The sequence below is a fragment of the Tenebrio molitor genome, chromosome 4, assembly GCF_963966145.1.
Source record: "Tenebrio molitor chromosome 4, icTenMoli1.1, whole genome shotgun sequence".
NCBI lineage: Eukaryota > Metazoa > Arthropoda > Insecta > Coleoptera > Tenebrionidae > Tenebrio > Tenebrio molitor.
Genome location: NC_091049.1, coordinates 17130670 through 17144096, shown reverse-complemented (window position 1 = coordinate 17144096; position 13427 = coordinate 17130670). Strand labels below are relative to the sequence as shown.

The window sequence follows — 13427 nt, the reverse complement described above, 5'->3', positions numbered from 1 at the left end:
ATGATGAAACACAACCAAATTCAAACCTGACAGAAAGTCAGTGGTGGACAATTATCCTGAAAAATAACCCTGATCACTAATCAAATACTGACGAATTCCAAATATAAATTTGCAGAAGGAAGTTTCGGTGTCAGAATGAGTTTTGACTGTTTTTGTTCTTATCAAGTTATCGAAGAGCACAAACGAATGCATGTGGAAGCATGTTGTAAAAACTTGAATCGTAAATCCAATTTTTACTCCATGCTTGGCAGTACTAAATTTAATCAAGTGGAAGCGATCAAAGAATACAAAAGCAAGTCTCGTGTTATAAAACACTTAAGCGGGACATTAGCTTTTGAATCATGTATTAAACTAATACAAAATCATACAAAAGGATTATTTGAAAGAAGAGCAAGAGCTGTAGTTTTGGACCCTTTCAACGCATGCTATAGTCTGTCTCGGCTAAAATTTTAATAGATATGTGGAGAAAGAAGATAGAGTGGTAAGATGAGCACATGGAGTGGGGATATAGAGACACCAAAAGTGTTAAAACACAGCGGTGAACTGTGATTTCTATGCATCCCTGTTCGGGATGTGATTTTTACTGGAAAAACGTTTACTAGAGGAATTTTCTCGCCCCAGTTAAGCCAGGCCTATCTGTACCGGAAAACTCTACATGACTGTAGGTATTCTATAACAGACATACAGGGAATTTTGAAAGTTGTGCAGATATTTTAATCAGTGGTAGAACTCCACAATAGGTAACATGGAGAAAACCGACATAATGGTGAAGCTCAAGGACATTCAGAGCTTGAAAGGTTTCCTCAAAGGATACTTCTCAACGCACGAACCTTTGTAAATGTTGTGCAGCATTTTTGTGGGGGGGTGTGGTGAATTTTGTTTGTACAGGGTTATTATAAATGATTGTAGTCGAAGCAGGCCATGCCCATGTTATGAAATTTTTGCCACTTTTATGTGAACTGTCAATTTTTGTCGCTGTCACTGTCATTTTTTATGAGAAGATGAGAGTTTTATTTTATTTTTTTAAATTAACGATTGAATTTAAAAATATTGAGTTGTTTTGCAACCAATTCTAAAAATATTAAGTTGTTTTGCACTCAATTTAACTCCTGTGTGTGAACGGTGTGTACTCACTTATTCACATCATTTTGATGTTTTTTATATCGAGCGGCAACCATAAATTTTACATTCAGTTTTTACGCCCACTTGGACTACAATCATTTATAATGACCCTGTATATAGCTTATTAGCTAATAAACGACATACTATTATAATATAATCTTCGCGACTTCGGGCGTTTCCAAATGAATAAGCGCGATCTTGGCCGCCAACGAAAAGATCGCATTTTATTCGTTAGTTACGAAATTGGAAACCAGCCACGAACAAGTACTCGGCCTCTTGTAAATCATTTGGCAGTTTCTTAGTTTGTAGTTTGACTGCGAGTTGAAAAAGCCGTTCAGGAAATTCGTCAAAACAGAGACATTCTGAATCGAGTCCGTCTTTTTTGGGCTTGCATTGCAAACGACCGCAGGCATTTTGAGCAACTTCTTTGATGTGTCATTTTATCATTTTACTTTGTTACTTAACCCTTTATGAAACTCAAAAAACTTTTAACGATAAAAACCAAACATAACCTTGAATGACAGAAAAACTTGACATATTGAGTTTGTTGTACGTCAAAACTACCTGCCAAATTTGAAATTTTTCGGAGATCCTTTGATTCTCGTGTAAAGCATTAACATTTGTATAAGGCAAGTTCGTTTTATTTTGCTTCTTTTAACACGTGCGACCTCAGGTTAAAATATCTGCACAACTTTCAAAATCAGACTGTATAACACAAATTTACAAAAGAGTTTTTCCAATGTCGAGTCTGAAATAGTTATTTATTATACGAGTTTTATAAGACACCATTTTGTCGCACGCGTTTTTTAGAGCACGAGGAGTGGAGTGACGAGTGCTATAAAGCAAACAAGTACGACAAAATGGCTTATAAAGCAAGTATAATACCATATTTTTTCTATTTTGCCCCTTAAATTTAAAAAAGTTCAAAACATAATGCTAGGAAAATTATATTTGGCAAATATATAAGGGTTGATAACGCTGGTAAATAGACGAACCATTGTAAGTTTGGAATTTAAAGTGTCGTGAAATGCAGTGACTCACTATGAGTCACTGCCAACATTAAAAATGTAAGTAAATCTTCCTGAAACGCGTATCGAAAAAAGCTCCGTTTCGAAACCCGTTTGAGTGTTATACTGACTGTGTTATAGATGCAAAATAAAAAAAAATACATTTTCGTCACTCAATTTAAAGGAAAAAGGAGTCGGTTGCATCACAAGCACGGAAAGTAACTATTTTCACTTGTGAGGAAGATAAAACAAAAATATTTATTTGAAGGGCCATAGTTACTAAGTTCCCTATTTAAAAAAAAAAACACCTGGTGGAGTATTTGGCAAATTTAAATCACGACCTTCTTTCATCGGTAACAATAGATTAATCATTTACTGAACAATTTTAATCATTTTAATTGAAAGTTCAAGCTAGACAATTTATGTTTTTATTGTTTGTCGTAGTCATAGAAACTTGATGCATATATAAAAATAATAAAAAATACTATAAAGTGTGTCTAAAAGTACGTATGTCAAGAGTCCTGTGGAATTCGAATGTATTTGATTTTTATTGTGGTACCAAATAGAGGTTATGTAATTACGGATTTATAATAAAGCCTGTTGTAAGATGAAAAATAATTCACTAATTAGAATAAAGAAAAACTGAAGAAAATCACAAGCAAAACAATTAAGACGTCGAACTCACAACTGACGTTACGATTTAATAATTTGACATTTGACAGCTTCAACGGCTCGACGTAGTTCAACACAATAAAATTATAGAGACCACAGGCCTTCATATACGTTCTTTTAGAGACACTTTATATGTAATGCACTACCGAAAGGGCCATTGCAAAACACGTAAGTTTCGTACTCGTTTTGCAATGAATCGCCTTCCACACTAGCATTACAATATACTGTTAATTCATTGTAAATATAATTTGTTTAGTTTAAAAACAAAGATAAGCTAACACGTAGAACTTGGATTCTGTTTGATTTTTTTACACTCGAATAATGTGCTTTCAACCGATAAAGAAAATGTATAACTCGTGTATAAAATTTATCCCAAACGCTTTTTTAGCTTCAAATCAATTTTTACAGCAGAATTTGTCATTATGCAAAATTTTGCATTGTTCTACCTACATTAATTTCGCTGGCTACAGAACCTTCTGTACCACCGACCATTGGTCCGATTTATGTTAAAAACACATGTTATGAAAATCATCAAAAGAGAGAAAATGTATTTGTAAGGAAACCAGACATGTTAATAAATTAATAAAGAAAGAAATTCGTAATGTACAGGGTTACTATACAGTGAGCGGCAAAAGTATGGAATAAATTCGTTAAAAATGAAGCAAAATAAAAAAATATTTTAATAGAAAATAAAATTCCAAGCAGCCATTTGTTTTCGAGTTATGACGTCATCGATAGTTTTTTTAAATGGAAACATCCTATTTTTTTTTCTTGATTCTGATAGCCCTTTTAATTGGCTAAACGCCAGTATAAAAATGTTGTTACCTTACATAAGGAAATTTTTGAGAAAAAAAAATAATAAAGTTGGAAAAAATCAATTTTATAACGAACAAAAACAAGTCAAAAACTGTGTTAGTAAGTACTTAAAATTATGGAATTAAATGTTCGAATTGCCATCCCCCAGCTTGTTGACAAGGAACAAGTTTATGAAGAAATTCCCCCTGTTTTAGTTATTTAGTTTTATCCCCGTACCCAACCAAAATTAAAATTTCTATACGTTGTGTTTCTGTTAAATGAGTCATTTTCGAAAACGTTTTGTAAAACAAATAACACATACGAATGAAATTGACAGTAACATTTGACTGTTTGATTTACCTACTTGATTTTTTGACTTGTTTTTGTTCGTTATAAAATTTATTTTTTACTTTATTTTTTTTTCTCAAAAATTTCCTTATGTAAGATAACAAAATTTCTATACTGTCATTTAGACAATTAAAAGGGCTATCAGAATCAAGAAAAAAAATAGGATTTTTCCATTTAAAAAAAGTATCAATGACGTCATCACTCGAAAACAAATGACCTGTCCAAAGATTTTTTTGAAAAAAAAATTGTTTAATTTTTAAGGAATTTATTTCATACTTTTGCCGCTCACTGTATATGATTGTCCGCAGTTAACGTTGAAGACCACACAAATTGTGGATGTGGCGCCAATCTCGTTAGACAAACTACAGGATCATTATAAATGATTGTCCCATCACAGTAGGCGTTGGTGACGTAGTTGAATGTGCCGCAAGCCTCATACATGAGTGAGACTAGTATCGCCGATAGTGGCGCTACTGGCGGTAGTGGAATCTGTCTACTAGTTGGTCTAACATTGCGAGCCTGGCGGTACATCCAAAATTTGTGTGGGTTTTCAACGCCAACTGCGATGGGATAATCATTTATAATGACCCTGTACTAGACAGATTTTCACTACCGCGTTGGGACAATCATTTATGATAACCCTGTCCTTTCTGTATTATGCATAAAATAAATTAGCCTTTCGAATAAATAAGTATTAACAAAAACAAATTCTGCAAATTCAATACTTAAATAAGTTTAATCCATATTAATGAAAAACTATTCACATAAAAAAATGTTTTAAAAAAGTTAATATTGAAGAAATCCAGTTAAAATTTTTAAGGGTTTATATAAACTCCACAGGTACTATTTACTATATACTGCCTAAACCCACTTTACGACAATTCGTTTTACGTCTTTTGGTTCATAAAACGGTTGAAGGTAATTAACATAACTCGCTGATACAACATGACGATTTTTGGATCCTCACTGTAAGATTTCGATATATGTACTCGTACCTATCAAAATTGCGTGCAAATTTTATTTATAATTGTTGTACACACATCAGTAGGTAATGTACGTCTATAACAATTGCAGTACCATATACAGACTGATCCACATAACTTTCCGACGCTAATAAATTTTAAATGCAGCCAGTACTACATTATTCAGTTATAACTTGATACTTCTATTTACTGTGTAATCTGAACACTTGGCATTATTGGCAATCACTTGACAATTCTTTTTTATAGAAATCTGAAATATTTTTTGTTAATTAAAATGTGAATCAGTCTGTATAAAGTTTTTTTCAGTTATAGTCCGATGGATCAGTTAATAAGGAAAACAACTGTTATATTGCTATCTCTTTTCAACATAATGTAAAACAAACTAATATCTGTTCACGTTGGAAGGAACATCAGTGGTGCAAATGACCTGACCTATTACTATGACAACTAATATGAAAGTTAATGCCCAATGTGTGCGATTTGCACCGCTGATGTTCAATCCAACGTGAACAGGATATAAATTAAACTCTTGTACGTATTGTATCAAGCGCGTCCCACTATGCATCTCTCTTTGGCATGTGCGATTAGAGCTAGCGACGTCAAATTTTTAGGTTAGGTTTTAATTTTAGCCACATTTGTGATAACTTGGTTTATCTAATTTAGCTTGAAATTTTCACCAACGAAAAGCTACGCAACAAACGGACAGATTCATTTGCAGAACGTGTAATAATAATATTTGAATTCCCCAGAAACATAGACTGAAAGTTAGCGTGTCCAAATTGTGTCAAAAATAAATTACTCCCTATGATTTAGGGATATTCGTTACTAGGTTGCCATAAATTTGGTTAGATTGGAGGCTATATGGTTTCTGGTGACAAACAAAAGATATCGCAACCATATCAAAAATGTAAGGCAACGAATTCTTTGTAACAGTTGCAAAATGGCTCATTTGAGAATGTAAATAATAAATTTATTTAATAACATCGTTTTTCTACTACTATTGTATAATCAATATTGCAATTATTAAATTGTTTTTTATTAGATAACAGGGTTCATTACTTACGGCTCGCTGAATATAATTTCGAAACTCACGGCAAATATCATAGCAACTAGTTTATGAAGTCCAATCGCAAATTTTAATGCAATGGTGTTAAGTATAGTATTCTACTCGCAGGTTCGCATAATTACGTCACAAAATCCTCATGAGTAATAGCCACCATTACCCGCTCATTAAATAATATACTATTTCCATTTTGAAAAAATGCATTATACAATTGCACCGTGAGAGCAGAAATTACTTTTTTAATATTTAAAATAAACAAGATCAAAGCTGCACCTTTTGAGCCCCCATATCTTCAAATCTAAAAGACATAGGGCTAGTTTACAGAAGCGAAATTGAGTTAAGCGTAATCAAATGCGAGATTAACTGAACACGTGACTAGACTGAACCAATCAAAGTTTCCGATTCATGGGTTAATCGCGCATTAAAACTTAATTCGAATTAAATATTTAATTTTCTTTCTATAAACTGGCCCTAGATTTTTTTTATTATTTTTCTCATAATTTCCTAACATGAGTTGACATTGCCCCATTGAGTTGTTCCCCGAATTTTGGGACACCCAGTATTGTGGCAAATTCAACTTAAATCTTGTTTTCATAAAAGAATATCTTTTTCTCCACGACCGTTAGTGAATGTAATAATTCCGAAATCATTTTTAATAATAGAAAGTAAAAATTCTCACTCTTGTGATTGGGATATTTATTCTGAAACACTTCCTTTTTATGTGTTTTGCATGTATTTTCATTCCATAACAAGTAACTGAATGAATATTCCATAATTATGTTCAACGAAATACATAGATTGCCATGGATTTCAAAACTGTCAGTGTCAGATATCAATGTGACGTCCTAATTGTTTTGTGACAAGTTTTAATTGAAATAAACAAAAATTGTTCAGATTTAATTGTTTTTGATTCATACTTTCTGGTCGTGGAAAATTATTACATGGTCGTGAAGAAAATACAGTCTGTTACTCGGTTAGAATATACTATTCTAAAATTAACTCGTATTTATTTATTTATATGGATCCTCTGAATTTGTCACTAAAAAAATGTCTTTCGAGTGTACAATTACGAGCAATAAATTTTGGTCGTCGTTGTCATTCTTTGTTCTTTGACACAGTGGCAAGTGCTCTATTGTGAAACAGACATAACCTACAACATGTATGACATTAATTGTGATTATGTTCCCTTTGTCATATTTTATTAATTAAAAGAACATAATAAATTATTATCGTTATTGTTCGTTGTTCGGTAATTATTTTGCAACAAAGTATGTATTTCAAAAGTCGAAAATAGGCAAATGATAGTAAATCTTAATGGGCTCGAAGCTTACTGGTAAGCGATAACTCGTTATCTTGCCTAAATTGACATAATACGAGTATCGATTAGACACATATCGTCATAACATAAATTAGTTTTCCCTATTAGGAAACCATCTACATATTTTCTGCTTTTTATTACTGAACCAACTGAAAGTAGATATTCTGAGTTTTTGTGTATTTAGCCAAATTTTTCACCAATACCTACATAATTATATTACTTTTTTTATTTAAAATCGCCCGGGTATAATAAACATGTGATAGAAAGCTTGCGTTTGGGGCAGTTATCACGGCAACAACAAATTCTTTGATATTTCAAGAAAATAATGTCTCCATTATTATATAATTACAATTCTGAACTGAATTCAATAATAGTTGGAGATATACTATGTAAATGTATTTTTTGAATATATGTACATATTTACACCTGCTTCATACATTTTTCATATCTTTGAATTGTTGCTTAATAAAAAATATCAACAAACTATACAAAACTTCATATCGAATAACTAGTTAAAAGGAAATGACATATTTCTGTAAAATTTTTTTTTTAATAAATTAGGGTCTAATTATGACATTAAATAAATTAGTCTAAATTTTATTTTATTCTATAATATTATACAGGGTGTTATTGGAATGCGTGGACAAATTTTAACCATGAAACATGTGACATTTATTTTTTGAGCTACAATTACTTTTTAATTGCTTTTAGTCTTCTAACTTGTCCCACAACCTCGTAGGTAAAATTTCGGCAGATTTTAAAAATACACCCTGTTTATTCTTTGTTTTAAAGCATATTTCCTAGAGGCTACTTTGCATTGCCGTATATTTTATAAAGTATGATATACAAGGTGTATTTTTAAAATGTGCCGAAATTTTCCCTACGAAGTTGTGAGACAACGTAGAAGACTAAAATCAATTAAAAAAATTTGTAGCTCAAAAAATAAATGTCATTTTATTTTTTGACAGGATTTTTTAAATATTTTTTCCGAGTTCTACATGAAGCCAGCTCGTGGTTAAAATTTGTCCACGCATTTCAATAACACCCTGTATATCTAAAATGTAACTAATAATAACAATATACAAATAAATAACAAAGTTATATTGGGTGTTCATTTAAATTTATCATCAAAATTGAAGAGTCGATTGTGAACGCACCACGGATTACAGATCACGGATCAATTGTTTAAATCTAACCTCACTGTTTGCGTTGTTTATGTGTTTATTGTGCAGTCTGACGAATGGTGCGTTCACAATCGACTTTTAAACGCCAATTTTGAAGAGAAATTTAAATGAACACACAAAAAACTCCAATATCTGTTGGCAGATAAAATAGCAAAATATTAAAAGGGTTTTATTATTATTTTAAATACTGCTGTTAAAACAATACTTTCAGGTAAGTTCATAATGTCCGCCACCAAAATGATTAACTTGAGCATCTACAAGTTAGGAATGCTATGCTAATGCTGGAAATTTAGACAAAAAACATCAAGACTTGGCGAAAATTAACAGAGCGTTAACAAACAATGTCTTAATAATAAAACAACTTTCAACTACCTTTAAATATATTCCATTAATATTTTATCAGAATTATGTCTACATTTCTTGAATTCGTTTCATAATTTCACCTTATCAGACTTCTACTACACCAAATATGTTTCCCTTTATCTTTGCAAAACAAGTTATTAATATTTACTGCATTCCATATAATTTATATAATAAATTTATGTCAAAACATTTCTCATTTTATCATTGTGGTACAACTGTTTCGTAGTAAAAAATGAAAAGAAAAAATGCATTTCTAAATTCTAAACAGTAACAATATACTCGTACTTTCTCGTCAATGGTTCTTCCGGCACGTTACGTAATTTATATTATTAATATGATCGCTCATACTTTGCATGTCAGTCAGACATCGTTTGTGATTGCAATTAGGTACATACTCGTATTTCGGGTTTGTCAACTTTTGTAAACACGAAACAATTACATTCGCTAATTAAATTTTCAGTAGACCTGAGTTATGTCTATGTATAAAAATGATTAACATCATTCCTAACTTCCTACCAAAGCTAAATTTATTTCCGAGTCCTACTATACAAATTTAAAAACTTTTAAAATCTGTAGACACCTGGTTCAACTTTAAAGAAATTGAAGAAGCTAAGAACAGGCCAAGATAAGGACGTTCACGTCGTTTTAGGACAGTCTCAGTTATCAAAACTGTAGTATGTAGAAATCATAGAGAAATAGGTAGTGTTAGATGAAATTTCAAATGTCCCGCCAGACGTCGAGGTCAGTGATCCGGAGGCAGCGGGAGGAACACCGCTCTGCTCGGATCAAGAAAAGGCAAGATCGGGGAGTAGTAATCAAGCTCACATGCAGTTATGTTGGTCATCTACCCAAAATAAATTCGTTTTAATTTGTCAGAGGCTTTCATTTAACAGTAGGTACATCAAGGAAATGCTATGAGGATGTTCATCTTCATGGTGGAAGCTTACAAGAAGTACAGAACATCTGCTAACAGCAGCCCTAAATAGAAGAGTTAAGCAGAGTGACCGTGTTTAATACACAACATTCTAGAAGCTGCTGAAGTGATGCACGACAGGGAAGAGTCATCTATCATGATTTGGTGAGGGGTCAAATATGGCGTATCCAAAAATTGAATTTTTGTCACAATGATGGCGATGTAAAGACTTTACCAAGAGTGTATTAAAAACGGAAAGCTCCGGACCAGCCTCAAGTTACTCAGTTCATCACAGTAATCCAATACTCCTCTGATCCCCCACATTTACATCCCTTGAATTGTACGTGATTACTTGAATTGAACTGCAGTGTGCCGCATTTAAAATGAAGACAGTCTGATCTTTTCGATATTTTAGAAGTCAAAATAATAATAAACGCGATGATACATAACAATTATAAAAGAGAACGTATGGAACAAAATTTTTCTATCAAAAACATTATGAGTAAATTTTCATTTGTCTATTTTCTTTAGATCGTACGTACTTTTTCCTCACTACGGCCTTTCTTAATAAACTACTACAATAAAACTTAAACAAATAAAAAAAAAATAAATACCACTTAAACAATAACTGTCTATCGTCCATTTTCCCGGATTTTTCCAAAAGACAACGCCTGATAAAATGCAACATTGATATCTCAAGGGGTCGATGAACTTACAAAAACTAAATGAAAAAATTATCTCTACTAACAACGCTCAAATAAAATGATCAAATCCCGAAATAATTTGTCTCAGCAGATACTGATCATCAGAACTTGACCAGTTCCAGTTTCGGTATTGTGATTTATTCGACAGTAAGCGATTGGGTTTTATTTTTTGACCGCCAACTTTAACGCACATTTAAAAAAATTAAATCTGGCGCAGAAAAACAAAAACAAATGTCTTAATTTTTGTATTATACAAAGTGATTATAAAAGAACGTATATCAAGAGTCGTGTAAAATTCAAATATATTTTATTTTTGTCGTTATGTAGCATATTGTGGTATCAAGTAGAAAAAGAGAGGTTTTAAGTCCATAAACGACAGGTTCTTAGTGAAGTAAGATTAAAAGTAATTAGAATATAGAAAAACTGAAAACTGATGGCTTTACTGCCATCATATTAATAATTTCTACTATTGAAAATTACTAAGGGAGATTTAGATTAAAAAAAAGACATCCAATAGCATTTTCAGCTATAATATAACTAGTGGTATGATTTTTATCGATGATATTATGAGTGAAATTGAGCTGGAGATTTCACGAGTCCGAAGGACGAGTGAAATGTCCTGCTTAAATTTCACGAATTTAATATCATCGTTGATTAATCATACCACGTGTTATATTTGATGAGACAATATAATGAATGAAATACAAAATTATTCATTTATTTGTCAAACTGACAAATTTATTTCAATCAAAAATCGTAACGACGAAAGTTAATGAGATAATAATTTTTTTGTTTTTTATTATCGCTGTGATAGCCATGCAACTAAGGACTTTACGCGTTTTCATTGGATCATTCATGATCACGTGATACATGAATTATATTGTCAAAAAAATACTAAAACAAAATATTCTAAGCAAGAAGTAATCAGTGAAGACGAAATTGTCTTTCAACTTTAATTTAAAAATGGGGAATAACTAGTATCGACATAGATCTCTTTGTTGGTTGGGATAACACTTTCCACGAAATTTTCATTTACGACATAAAAGCATATTACTCTTTAAATATAATATAAGTCCAATCTTTGTTTAAATACTTAAATGAAGAACTTTACAAATTTAATATCATTAATACAGTGGCCTACTTTGCGTTGTTGTCAAAAATATACTTTGATTTAGTCAACTATAAAAATGAAAAAAATAAATAAAAACATAATTTTAATAAAGTGACACTTTTCTAATAAAGGGTTAAAATGTTTGAAAAAATTCAAAAGACTTTGAAAGTGTAATAAAAAACTAGAAAAGAACTCTTTACTCCTTATCTACAATAATAATCTGAAATATTGAACCCCGATATTTATGTTGGAAAAATGTAAATCCAATATGAAAGTATTATTGTTTAACTCTCATAAAACACTGAAGTTGTTTTTAACGTGGAAGCCCTTTTTAATATTTAAAAGTTACATTTGTAGCGCTAAATAAAGTATCCTTAGATTTTGTTTAAATATCAACTTGTATTAATCTACATTATCTTATTGTACAGGAAGAAACAAAAAATCATTAAAACCTACGTAATACAATCCAAAACTGTAAAAAGCAAACTTTTGAATTCTATCAATACTATCATTAAGTCTATTACTACAGCGTAAAAAATAAATTCCACCCCCACCCTCATTAGCAAGAGATTCACTTATTCAAATTGAGAACGGAACTCACTAAGCATATATTACATACTCGTACGCTTCTAATTATATCCGGCATGGACAAGAAATGCGTAATGAAAAAAGAGTCGCCCTCGTCCTACCTAATTCAGTAAAATCGCATTTATCTAAACAGTATCGTCGCCAAAAAAGTCTTTATTCCAAACCATCAGCGGACGGTCCAACCCCTGGACGCCCCTGGAATATTAATAAGGAAAAAAAATCGACCCACCCTCGCAACTAATCACACATTTAAAATATCATTAGGTAGAGAACTACACATACCCGGAAAAATTTCACATAATTTCATTTAGCTGTCACGCGACCCTTATCGATTTCGGCTTGATTTATGTGTTTTTAAAGTAATTTTTGAGAGCAAAATAAAGATCGCACGATTACTTCTAAGGGTTGAGGTGGAATTGTCATATTTTATTTTTATCGCATGCAAGCGTTAACATAATGGGCAATCTTGAGCCAAATTAAAGGCTTACTGTGAAACCTTACGGTCCACATTCTTAACCTTGAAGCCGTAATTGCAGGCTCATTTTAAATAAATGGGGTGGGGAATTAAATTATATACAGCGCTGCCCACTCTCGTGCAATCGCCAAAATCCAAATTCGATCTCTGAGAAGATGAAATCGAAAATTTCACATTTTTTTAAATCTGGTTCTACTGTATTGTGCAAACAAATTTCGAATTTTTGATTAGAAAGTGAGGAAAATTTCTGGGCTGATTGCGGTTTGATTCGGAGGAAGTGCCGCCCCCGGTCCGGCGGTAACTGGCAAGTGTTCGTGTAATGATTTTTTTATTAGTTGTGGTGAAATGAACGACTTACCCCGATTTGTATGATGTTTTTAGTGAAAATTTAAGGACGGAGACACTGAACTAGCTACAAATGGCGGCATCACTATATAGGTCACTATTGAATCAATCTGCGCGCGTCTTTCAATTGATTTTGGACGGAGAACCTGAGCGCCGTGACGTCAGGCATCTGCTGAAACCGGGGACGAATGGGTTACGCCGCCATCTGGCGGCTGAAAGACACCCCGATAAGAGGAAGTATCAGTGATTAGGGCTCTTTAACCAGCAATTAATTACAGAATTGTATGGGACTTTTATCGGGATTTGTGCACTGAAGCACCACTTTGTTGATTAGATTAGATTATGGCAAAAATGTATTCTGTTAACATGAAACTAATCATTGTAATTTTGTTTTTCCCTACTCTGTTTAACCATATGCACGTGTAAATTGATCTAG

At 32.2% G+C, this 13427-nt stretch overlaps 1 protein-coding gene across 11 annotated transcripts in view; it reads right to left on the bottom strand.

Annotated features, from left to right (window-relative positions):
• Rbp (RIM-binding protein) overlaps positions 1-13206 on the bottom strand; it is a 48261-nt gene extending 35055 nt beyond the window's left edge. For 5 of the 11 annotated variants that reach the window (XM_069045201.1, XM_069045202.1, XM_069045204.1 and 2 more), the window contains exon 1: positions 13005-13204. The gene's annotated coding sequence lies outside the window, so the exon portion shown is untranslated. Of the gene's footprint in view, positions 1-13004 lie in introns of all 11 variants that reach the window. The other 6 variants (XM_069045198.1, XM_069045207.1, XM_069045199.1 and 3 more) reach the window with 3 other exon arrangements.
• Between the last annotated feature and the right edge of the window lie 221 nt (positions 13207-13427).